Genomic DNA, 12953 nt, shown 5'->3' on the forward strand with positions numbered 1-12953 from the left:
CAAGGTGAGGCAGCGTCATGGGTGAAGGGCCCACAACTGCTCAGCTCATGGGGAGGTCAGGAAGCAGAGATAAAGACAAGGGGCAAGGGGACACAGGGAAGATGCACCTTCAGGGCATGCCCCTAGTGACCCTACCTCCTTCAACCACTTAATCTGCAGTTACCACCCAATTAGTCCACTCAAACTAGGATTGACTAATTTATAGATCTCAGAATCTAACCATTTCACCCCTGAATAGTCCTGCACTAAGAGGAGCTTTTGGGGGACACCTCATATCCAAACCATAGCAGAGATAATGAGGAAAGAAGGAAGGGAATTAATAGATTTAAAATCTTGATAACATTTAAAAATTGCTGGTGTAGGGCCAGGCACAGTACGTGCATGCCTGTAATCCCAATAGCTTGCAAGGCTGAGGCAGGAGGATCATGAATTCAAAACCAGCCTCAGCAAAAGCAAAGCGCTAAGCAACTCAGTGAGACCCTGTCTCTTAAATAAAATACAAAAAAAAAAAAACCCAAAAAATTGGGCTGGTAATGTGGCTCAGTGGTTGAGTGCCCCTGAGTTCAATCTCTGATACTTGACCCCCATTCTGGCCCCCACTAAAAACAAAGAATTGCTGGCCTGGGATTCTAGAGTTAGATCACTTATCCTGCATTTTAGGACAGAAGCAGTTTTCAAAGTTTATGTGGCCAAATGTATTCACTAGTCAGAATTTTTTACATTTCAAAAAATAAATATGGTGCCTATGCCTTTTTTTACATAACACTCTGGTGAGGTTCAGGGTACTGCCTTCTAATCAAACAAATTAGTATTCCTATAGCAACATCATGCATTTCCACACTGAGTAGGATAAATAAAGGCTAGTAATAGACTCACAATAAAATCAGGTCAGTTGCTGTGCCAAACATGTTCAGATATGGTCAGGCTTAGCTTCTGAATGACTGGTCCATAAATATATAAACAAATGAATAAATAAATACAAGTGTCAGAGAGCTTTGAATGTAGAGAGTGTAGACAGGTCATGAATATGACAACTCTCTTTACCCTGACTCATTTTATTTTCATTTTTAAATTTCCCCTTCTTTTCTCTTTTTCTCCTTCAAGAGATTTCACACACTCCCTAAGGAAGAGACCCATAATGTTCAAACAATAGGCATAATTTTAATGTGCTCTTTCTCTGAATGTCACACGTTTATTGTGGCTCATCCAGAGGAATCAAAACCCACTTCCAAGTTTTACACACAACTTGTGAAAGACTTAACCTTCTGGAAAATATGTGAACAAATGTAGATTCACTGAGGTGGGAAGGAATGGAGGACATTCTCTCAGAGAATGGCAGCACTGGACTGGTCCTGAGGTCAGCCCCAATCCTCTGGTTTATATTTTTAGGGAGCATCCACCCAACAGCTGTGCCTCAATCATCTTAGAGATGCTCTCTCCCACTTACTGCCCTAAGTTAGTGAATCATAATCAAAAATTAGAGTTGAATGTGCTGGGAAATGTACATTATACTCCATTGTGCAGCTCTGTGATTACTGTACTGTGTATGCCAGTCCACAGATTGACTGAAAACTGGGTTAAACAGAGTTGTGGCTAATCCTGGACTCCATCCAGCATGCAGATGAATGGGATGAGCCTGATATTTTGGCAAGACCAGGGCTATCACTAACTACACTGGGCAAGTGAACTGAGGGGTAAGTAGAAGAATCAGTTGAGTGAAACTTTAGATTAGCAAGTTAATGAATGTGGCAAGATTGTTTGGAACAATTCCTTAGGATGGGCTATTTAAAAAGAAAGAAAGAACAAACACCAGAAAACTAACTCTCTACATCCTTAAGTTTTAGCAATGTTTCCAAGGAACTGATGAAAGTGTTAGCCTTCTTTTTAATTTACTGAAGTGAATATATTTTTCTTTGAGAATTATTTTAGCTTAAGATTCTGCCATAAAGATGAAGCTCAATGGTAGAACATCTGCCTAGTATGTGTGAGTATCTGGTTCAAGTCCCAGCACTGCAAAATAATAATAATAATAATAACAACAACAACAATAACAAAACTCTTGAGCCACCAGAGAACCAGTCTTTGCAATGATGGTCCAGTTAGAGTTTAATTTTTCACAAATATGGCATAATAAATTCCATTATATGTAATTATAATTCACCAATTAAAATAATTCAAAAGAAAGAAAATATAAAACAACAAAAAATTAATTTTCCAGGTTGGGGCATATCTCAGTTGTAGAGTAAATATTCATCATGTGTGAGTTCTTGGGTTAAATCCCCAGCATCAAAACAAAACAAACAACTGTATTTCAAAAATTTTATAATTTACCAGGCACGGTAGTGCAGCAGCTTGGGAGGGTAAGGCAGGAGGATCAAAAATTCAAAGCCAGCCTCAGCAACTTGTGTGATATCCTCAGCAACATAGTGAGATTATACATCTAAATAAAAAATTTAAAAGGGCTGAGCATGTGGCTCACTGGTGAAGCACCCCTAAGTTCAATCTCTGATACAAAAAATAATAATATTTTTTTGAAAAGCGTAAGGAAACCATACACTTAATTATGATAAGCCTAAGTAGTTAGTTAGCATTGCAATTATATTCCTGACAAAGTACCTCCCCGATGGGAGAGAGTAAACAAAGATAGAAAGACAGAAGACAGGGACATCCAGAGTGAAGTGCAACTGGACACAACATTTAGGTAGAAGTAATGGGAGAAAAGAACAGAAATGCCTAGCACTGCCCAGTTTTGAGGCTCTTAAATGCAAGCCTGAGGAATTAGAATTTAGCTGGTGTGCAAAAGCAATGCTATTGAACAGGTTTTGACTAGGAGAATGGCATTACATATTTACATAGCTTTTCCATAAAACTCAAACCACTTCACATTCTTTTCTCATTAAATATGTCTATGGCTGTAGGGTAACATCAAGTTAATTTGAGTGTTTGTCCTAGTGTTCATTGAATTCCACGACCTGGAATCTATAAATTAGTGTGCCGGTGACTCAAATTCTCTGAACTTCATTTATGAGTAATATGTAAGTGGGGATAATAATGCTAATCTTATAAAGTCCCTGCAAGGATCAAATGAGAGAATATATAAAACACATTTAGTAGTAGATGGCACAAAGTAGATGCTTATTATAAATCAGCTCTCCTCCCAGGCCTTCCAATAATTAGGATGATACTATCAGAAATGAAATATCCTCCTTTTTATTTCTTTTTTTTTTTTCTACTGAGGATTGAACACAGGGTCTCACACTTACTAGGCAAGTACTTTAAAAGCACCTTCTTTTATTTTAAGACAGGATCTTGCTAAGTTGCCCAGGCTGAATTCAAATTTGTGATCCTCTGCCCCAACTTCCCAAATATCTGATATTACAGGCAAGCACCACCACACCCAATCCTTCCCCTTATTTCTTTATTCAAGGTAACAAATTTATACATAGCACCTGGCTAGGGTCTAGGATGTAGAGACAGGAAGATTAGGCCTATTTTCTCAAAAATTCTGCAATGTCATAAAGGGAGTAGAAATCATATCAATCATCAGAACACCAATTAAGAAGGAGAATTAACCAAATACTGGAGAGCAGAGAGTTGGGGGACTAAGCCCAGCCAGTGGGTCTGGGAAGATTTGGCAGGAGAGCTGATAGTGTAGTTGGTCTTTAAAGAATGAAGAGTCTCGATTTGTGAACACAGAACAAAGGCATGTTCCTAAAAGAAAAGGAGGCTCAGGGTGAGTGAGCACTGGATGGTTCCCGAAAGAACACAAGACCAGGCTGTTCAAGAATGCATTTGTCCCACAGTGGGTGTGAAGTTTATCCTGTACCCAGGGATAAACCACTAAAGATGTTCCAGGAGATTTGTGAAACAAAGGTAGGAGAAGAGAGGAGACAGTGAAGAAAACAGGGACATCCACAGACATTTCCACATTTTCAGCTTTGATTACAATTTTAGTGAAAATTATAATCAACATGAAGATACCAAGAATAAAAGTTAGGACAAGTGGATTGAAGAATGAGGGGAGATTATTTGTGACCCTTTGGATTTGAATAGACTGAGGTCCATTGAAATAAAAATATGAAATGGGAGTTCAGTTGAAAGATCATGATGATTTGAGGAATCAGAGAGAGTAGGTGGGAGTTGAAGCCCAGGAAATGAACAAGTTCAACCAGGAGAATTTAGAGGGGTAAGAAAAGAGGGCTAAAGGTGGAATTACAGAGATCACTGTGAAACATAAAATGAAAATGAGAGATAGAGGGAGAGAGAGAGAGAGAGAAATGGAGAGAAAGGCATGATATCAATAATACAGTTAGAAAAAAGAACTAGGAAAAAGAATGTCTGGGAAGCCAGAAAAGACCAGCTGTGCTTTAAGCAGAAAGAAGGTCAAAACATATTTAGGGGAAAAAATAAAACTCACTATATTCCTTTTATAGTCACTTAAAAAACAAGACAAAATGTCTTTTTGAATTTTTTCTTTATGTCTTATTATGTATTGGTTCCAAATAGAAAAACAATTCCTGAAGAGAATATTAGCCTCCCTCACTCTTAGTTCTAAAGGCACCAGCTAGTCTTTCTGTGTCTCCTGTTTTATAACATAATCAATCTCATTTAATGACATAAGATACATTTTCCTGAAACTCTAAAGAACCCTAGGTTACTCCTTGTTGCTTATAGGACAAAGTATAAAAATTTTTTGGCATTAATGATCATTCTTATGCAAGTTACAATCTCATATTCTCTTCTAGAAATATTTCTATTGTCTATTCACGGTCACCAAACAAACCCTAAGCATCTATGCCTAAAATAGTTTACTGACATTTGACATAATTCTCACTAGCCTACAAATGGAAGCAAACCAACTCTGCCATGTCAATTCCCACACATCCTGGAAGCCTCTTTCCTACTAACAGTATACTCTGCTTTTCTAGGCCCAACCATGGCTTCTAGCCTGATAGTAACTCCTAAATAACCTTTGGAAACATTTCTGAACCTCAGTTTTCTCATCAGCAAGTTGAGATAATTTTTACAGTTCTCAGATTCCAACATGGTTTTATCTTATATGCTACAGTACATTCATAGCTGAAGAGATAGGACTTTCTAAAGCAGAACAGAACCATGACATTGTGTTTCTACACGGATGTGCATGCACACACCCACACTGACACAGCATTCCAGTAAGGAATGAAACTGAATATGTTCCAAAGAACTTGATGTGCTAACACTAGGAATTCACCAATGACCATGGATTTGTGAAAGAGCACACATGGGGGGCGGAATGATGGTTACAGTTGTGGGTCAACTGAAGAGTTTCACAAAATTAGAAGCCAAATTTCAGAACAAACTTGAACTTTGGAAAAACACTACCAATAAAATGACCACCTATTGTCTGACATAGGTGACCTCTTGAGACTCAGGTCATGTTGCTCCCTCTCTTGTATACTTCTCCATCCTGAGGTACAGTATCTGCTCAAGTGTTTCTGAGTGTGTCCACTACAGTTTCTGTTTCACCCCCTGAATTCTCTCTTTTCCTGGGGGATCATTATCCTTTCTGTTGTTTTTCTTTCAACAGCAGGTTTCTCTCAAATGTGTGTCAATCCACATTTTCCCCTTCACACTTAGTAAATAAGAAAGTCCTTTATGTGTCTGTCTTTCATATAACAAAATCTTTGATGGGGTATGGCAGTCTTTTATTTGCCTTTTTTTGACTGGAACATCTCACAAACGTGGGAATATTTAGAACATAATAATCGAGTCACTTTTTCAATTTGGAGTAAAGGTAACATTAAAAAATGAGGAGGACTGAGTCAGTTATGAAATCCTATTTTGTGACCAATAGTTGAACAGTTCTATCATTAATCACACAAATGGAAAGGTTTCACCTGAAAAAGAGCAAGCAGAAGGAAGTAGGGGAATGGAGACTTTAAGTGTAAAAGTCAAATAGTGATTGACTGTTGAAAATACCATTAACATGAGATGCACTTGTTCCATATCAAGCATCATTCTGAAAATTCAACATGTAATTCTCCCAACCCAAAAGGTAGATAACAATTTTGTTTTGCCATTTTACACACATGAAATTAAAAGTAAAAAACATTTAAATAACTTACTTGAGACCACACTGTTGTAATTGGTAAAGCCAAATGTGTTATCCAGACTATTTCTAAAATAATCATTTAGCCCCTGCAGACCTAACAATTATGCATTAGAGACTTTAGAATTTAGAACTGGGAGGAATTTATTAGCAATTAGAATTTTCCTATGATGACTTATAAGATTAAATGGCAAGAATGTCAGGAATGCATATTTTCAATGGTCAAGAAGTTACTCCATCAAGATCTCCAAATTCAGGAATGTTTGACAGTGGCTTTGAATTCATTTGTGTATCTGTTCTTTTCAAAAGAAATGTAAAATTCTTGGAGGTATTGAGAATGTCATAGAGTTTTTCATGTTCTTTCCATATTGTTCCATGTACATAGTAAGCAAAATATTTGTTGGTTAATTTTGAAATACTTTCCACTGGCAAGCCTTTTAGAACAGGGTCGATTATCTCTCCTCTGTGATGTTGAGCATGAAGGCAACGGAACAGATTGATGACTTCTAAAGCTCCCTTCTAGGGCTGTGATTTGGTAGGGAACAAAAATAGACAGGAAAAAGCACCAACATCCTTATGTCCTTCTGTGGCACAGTTGGAAAGTGCTATGCCAGGATTTCTGATTTTAAAGGTTGTTTAAAAAAAAAAAAAGAAAGAGAGAAAGATAAAATGAAGTTCTGAGCAATTCTCAAAATGGCTTATTGATCATGTCATCCGGGTCTTCTAAACTCCATCCTGGACATAAGAAATATCAACTTGGTGTTTGGCAAAGGAGCTGGCCTTTCTGATGGCCTCAAGGAAGGATATAAAAGTCATAAAAGCAAGCTGTCTAAATATTTCTAAACTATAGCATTCAAAGATAAGACAAGAGAAGCAATCATAAAGATTTCACTAAACAGTTGTCAGTAATAACACAACTGAAAAATTAAAGCAGGATTGGGGGTAATAGATTCCAAATATCTGCTAGAGTGTTGAGAATACTTTGAAATGATGATTTTTGCCTCCAAATAATGGTGATTTGATATTATAAACAGCACAATATAATAATTTTCAAGCAAAAACTATATGGGTCACTTAGCAATTGACTTTATACTTGAATGCATTATTGTTCTATTTTTTAAGGCTAAGTGAAATATTTCTGAGTCATGAAAGGAAGCACATAGGATAATGATAATAGCCCTCCAAATCTATGCTTGACAATTTAAAAAGAGTTTGTTGTACATAACCATTTTCATCCAAAAGCAAAAACACGAAAACATGATTTGAAGAAAAGAGATATATGTGCCCTTATTTTTAGGGGAAAGTGATGAGAGTACATCAAGTCTTTGAAAGCATCAAATGATCCAATAATATGAAATGTGGTTGATTTAAAAGTCATAATTTTGACCTCATTGAATAAGACAGGCCCTAACTTCTAAATAAGCCATGTATAAATTAGAATCAATTGCTCCTTAACAACTGCCCTCCCTAGTCTCCAAAACCTTTTCACACCCATTACAGATACCCAGTGCCTATGACCCTCTTCAAATCAATGAGCTAGGGCCGCTCCCGTCAGGAGTTATGCACACTGTTGGCCCCCTATCTAGCTATCACTTTATAGCCCAACTATTGAGGACATTCCTCCTTGAAATCTCATGAGAGCAAGCCAGTTGACAAAGACAAAAAAAAAAAAAAACCAACTAGGGTCAAGGTCATAAGAGATCTGACAGCTCAGAGCTGTCAATAATTAAAGGTCAGCTATGTGTGAGTCTAAAATATCTTAATAAACTGTCCTATTTGGCCTATCCTTTGTGATGTCATTGCTGTGGGAAACCATATACAGGTCTAACTATCTGATTTTGGAACAGATATCTAAATTCCTAGGCCAGGGACCAGGCATAATAATCATCTACCAAAATAAGCAGCAGAAGCTTAAATTATGGAATTGAAAATATTCCACTGGGAAAGAAGAAAAACTAAAATATTGAGAGTGTATATTTAATAGTTGTAGTTATAGAAAGAGAAAATCTATGGGCCAAAGAAAAAAGAAAAAGAAATTAAGAAGGCTTTTAGGTGAAACTAGTAGCAAATAATGACGTCCTGAGAACTCCTATAACATAATTATATTTCAGTCAGTTGATCCCAGAATCCTCCAGGCTTCAGAAATCAAGTTATTGAGAGTAGAGTATCTTTTGTATTGAGAATGTCCTCTTTGTTTTAGGCTAAAACTAATGTCAACACAGCATGTTGACAACAAACAAAAAGAAAAGAAAAGCAAGCAAGCAAACAAACAAACAAACAAATACCTATTTTAGTCCATCCTTTAAAAGAAAAATGCTGGGGGTGGGGATTGAGGGGGTGGGGAATAATGAGGCCTAGTCTCAATACTGATCTGGCTGGAATTGAAAAGGACATAATAAAGGTCACAATTGTATAGAACATGTGAACTCAACACTGAAGGATTTGGAAGCTGTGTGACTTTAACTTAATACTGTAAAATGCTTGTGCTTAATTATGAAAGCCTTTGGGGGTTCTTCCTGTTCCCCCCTTCAAATGCAGGGAGTCATTGGTAATAAAAATTACCTGGTCGTGATTAAGAAAGACATGCGTTAGAGGCCAACCAAGGTCCAACATGGTTCTAACAAATTACAACTGAGCCTCTATTTTAGGGCAGCAGGATATCACTCTGGGGGATTTTTCCATCAGCCAAAGTACACCTACCTGGACCTTTGTAGATGTGACCTTCAATTAAGGCAACGATTTCCTCATTACCCATTTTCTACAGGTTTATTTTACAGAGATACTCCCACGGAGCATGAAATGGGAAAACTCAGAAAGAATAAGAAAAGGGATCTTAAAACCAGAATAATCATTATAGCCCCAGGAGGAAGAGGTGGAATGTTTGGGAGTCTTTATAAAACTTTATTTTATTTATGCTGTTTTCCAAGGACAGCTTCTACTAACTGATGTGGTTGTCAAAATTACAGCTAATATATCTTTTGTCAGATAGATGAAGAAGCTCCACTCTGGCTCTCCTCTTGTGTGTTAGAACAGCATGTGGCTGAGGAATATTTTCATGTTAGCAACAAGATCCACCTGCTGGATTTCATAATATTGAGAATGTTTGCTATGGCCACAGCTTAATCAGTATGAGCCCATCCAATATCTGTGTGAAGAATCAAAAATTGCCCCAAAGCCTTCTTTATCAAAAGCAGGGTACTCTCTATGGAGAGCTTCCAACCTCATGAGCAAGTTGGCTATTAAGTCTAAGATTGGTCTGAAAAATACTCTGAAAAAAATAATAGACCTCTGCTACCAAAGCTAGAGATAATATAAAATGAGGACCACCACCAAAACGTGTTATTCTTTGTCTGCTGTTTAATCTAACACCAACAGTGCTTTGTTCCTGGTCTTCTGATCAAACTTGGGAGTGAAGAAGCAGAAACCTAGATCATGGCACATTCTATTTTCATTAACAGTATTCACAGAGGCATGATGCTCCCAGTAACACAACAGCACATGATCAGAGAAACAAAGAGCAATGTCTGTGGTTTGACCTATATCTTTTCAATAAATCTTTTTCTTAAAAGTTTCAATTTAGTTAATTTCCAAAGATTCTTCATGAAATAAATGCTCCTATTTCTCTGTTGAATAGTAAACTTCCTGACTTACCTTATACTTAAAAGTAATCAGGCAGGGAAGAGTTCTGGTGAGGGTTTCTGCATGTTCTCTGTAGATTCTTTGTTTCTTTTATGGTCTTGGTCATTCTCTGTCACTCCTCTAATAGTGCTTTATTTTGTTATCATATTTTTTGACATACTGTCAACTCTCAGTATATTGGACACGGTCTCCATGTTCACTTCAGAACTTCATGGTCTGTGTTAGAAACACATACAATTCAGAAAGAAAATATACTTAGAAGATTTCAAATATCAGAGAGAGTCAGTGTTGGTGAGAGCTATCTCATGTACATCCTGGTATTGTACTCCACAATATTGGATTTTTTTTTAACTGCTCACCAAACAGTGGAATTATTCAATTTTACATCTGAAAAGGTTCTGAAAGATCATTTAATTCAACACCTGTATTTTATAGATGAAAACACTGGAAGCCCAACAGAATGAAGTAAATTGCAAATCTATAGTTTTATGTTGCTTCCACATCCACTTGGAATGTAAGTTGGATTTCTCATACCAGAAGCAGGGCTTAGTCACTTTGACTTAATTTCCAGCTCTCTGCTTACTCCTTGTTCTTCAAGGTGATTGATCCAGAGATCTACTTTATGCATCCACCTCCTAGTGACCACCTTTCCATAGAATAGTTAAATGCAACCTACGATATTATCCTACAGATTCTCTCATCCCAAATAGACTGCACATATATGCTACAGTGACCTCCTCTCAGTCACTGTGGGCCTACACGGAACTCGTGCCTCCCAATCTACACCTGACAGTTGAAATACCTTGTGGGAAACCTGATCGAGTAATGCCCTGGACTTCAATAAAGGCTGTGGCATGCAGGCCTCTCCTCTTGTTCTCTGCCTACTGGTGGAGCATGCATTTGTATCCTTGACATTTTTCTCCTTCCCAATTGTCTTATGAGTCATGCTGCCCTCTTCCCTCTGGGACCTGTGAGTAATAAAATTCTTCTGTTATTTCATGCATTTTGTTGAGTCGTCCTCTCTGTGTCTCATCTGACTCTCACTCCAGAACCTAACATTCTCTCTAATCAGGGTCCTTCCAGAAAAACGATTATTCTTGGAAGGAATAAACTGAACATAGAACAAATAATAGCCATGGGAACATCTACCAGGATAAACCAGTTTTCTATGAGAGAGAAGAATGCTTAAAGGTCAGATATTTAGACCTTAGGCTGTCTACCAGATAACGAAATATCTTGTGAAAACCACATATAAATATTCAGAAGCACCACCCCTGGAACCCTACCAAGGGCAGGCCTGCTCCAGGAGATTCTGCAAAACCAAATTAGAGGAAATACAACAAAACAACATGATCAGAATTGCATGGTCAGAGTTGCAGGAGGGCAGGAAGTGGACTCCCAGCACAGTGCTCTGAAAGTAGGTTGTGCTTTCTGCTCTCCATTTTCATAGATGAGATTCCTTGATAATGTTCCCATCCCCATTGAAGCATGCATTTTAAAATTTCAAAAAGGTCACATTTGCAAAAGAATAAACTACACCACAGATGTGTGTGGGCCTATTTCAAATATATCTCAATATAGTCAAGTAATTCTTTTGTTTCAATAGTTAACATATCTCAAGAAAACATATCTCATTGGCTGAAAAACAGGTCATTTGAAGTCTTTACTTCTACAGTTTTGATTTCTGCTATTTGGTGAACTTCACACTGGGAGTCCACCAATTGTGGTCCATACAAAACACTTGTTGAAGAAAATTTAACTATTTTATAAATGATTATTAAGCCATAACTGTGTAGAAGTCTCCCCAATCTTCATTTTTCCTTTAAAGATAGTTTAAAATTTCAGAGTTCAATGGTATGCTCCAACATGAGTATTTATAATTGTAATCCAGTATCCTTATAAAAATTTTCTAGAAATCTCCTTGCCTCTAAAAATGGGCTACGTATTGCACTTTCCGGAGATAAATTTCTTCAAAGGCCTTTGTGAGAAGACAGAGAGAATAATAATGAAGACTATACACCAAAAAGAAAATGAAGTTTTAAAAATGTACTGCTGTCTGCTTTATAATTTTACTGACAATTGATCCTGAATGAAGTACTAGCTTCAAATATCATAGGTTCATACTATTTGGATTTTTTTTTAATTTTAAAAAACACTAAAAGCAAAGCAAAATCAAACTCAGCCTATGAATGCCAACCATAATAAAAACTAAGAACCAAAAGTTTTATGTATTCTCACTTGAAAAAAAAAACAACTAATGATAATAAAGAGAGGGGCCATTGAATTGTGGACTATTGTGTCTATTGACAGTCCGGCATCCCTTCCCATTTCTTCTGGTAACAAAATTCAAATTTTATTTTTTTCTTGGTTGCCTCTCTGCAGTCTGTCTACCATGCATTCTCATGGCCACATCCAGGTGGGCTGATCAGAGTAACCCCCATCTATCTGAACAACTGACTGGTCCAGGAACAGACACATAATCCATAACTCAAGTGGAGTAAGTCAGAATTTTATTAAAGGTAATTACATATTCTGGGGAAGAAACCATCTTGTCCCCCTAATCCTTTCTTCATGATCATGACTTTGAAGGACCACTTAAGCATGGAGCTGTCCTTAACCCTTTGACATGGTCCCGGAGAGCATGTCCTTGAGAAGGAAACCAACTCAGAAGAAAACACGAATGATGTTGTGCTGACTGGCATCAGTTGAACCTTTGGCTCTAGCTATGCATGAAGCCAGTCTATTCATGACCATTAAACCACTTCACTGTTTAAGCTAATCCAGGTTATGCCTCCTGATGTGCAGCCAACAAACCCTGACACTACTCAATCACGTATCCTGGAATTTTTAAGACACTTCCTCTGAAATGTGAAAGTTGCTCCACATATTTGCATAATAATAGGAATTCACTTGACATGATCAGAACAAATATCAAATACAGAAAATCAGATTTGATGAACCTAAGATGAATAACTGTTTTGAAACTCAAAGTGGATATTCTCAAACGAAGGTCCTAAGAGTCTTAGAAATCAATGAGACAGGAGTTTGTTTTGGCAGACAACATTAAATTTGAGTACGTTTGAGTAAATTTGAGTTTGAGTTAAATTTGAGTATGTTTGGCTACATCTAGTCCATGCCTCAACATAATTACTAAACTTGTGAAATCACAAAGGGGTTTATATTTGCAGAAAAAAAGAGCTACATTGGAGAATGTGATTTTGTA

The sequence above is a fragment of the Ictidomys tridecemlineatus genome, chromosome 10, assembly GCF_052094955.1.
Source record: "Ictidomys tridecemlineatus isolate mIctTri1 chromosome 10, mIctTri1.hap1, whole genome shotgun sequence".
Taxonomy (NCBI): domain Eukaryota; kingdom Metazoa; phylum Chordata; class Mammalia; order Rodentia; family Sciuridae; genus Ictidomys; species Ictidomys tridecemlineatus.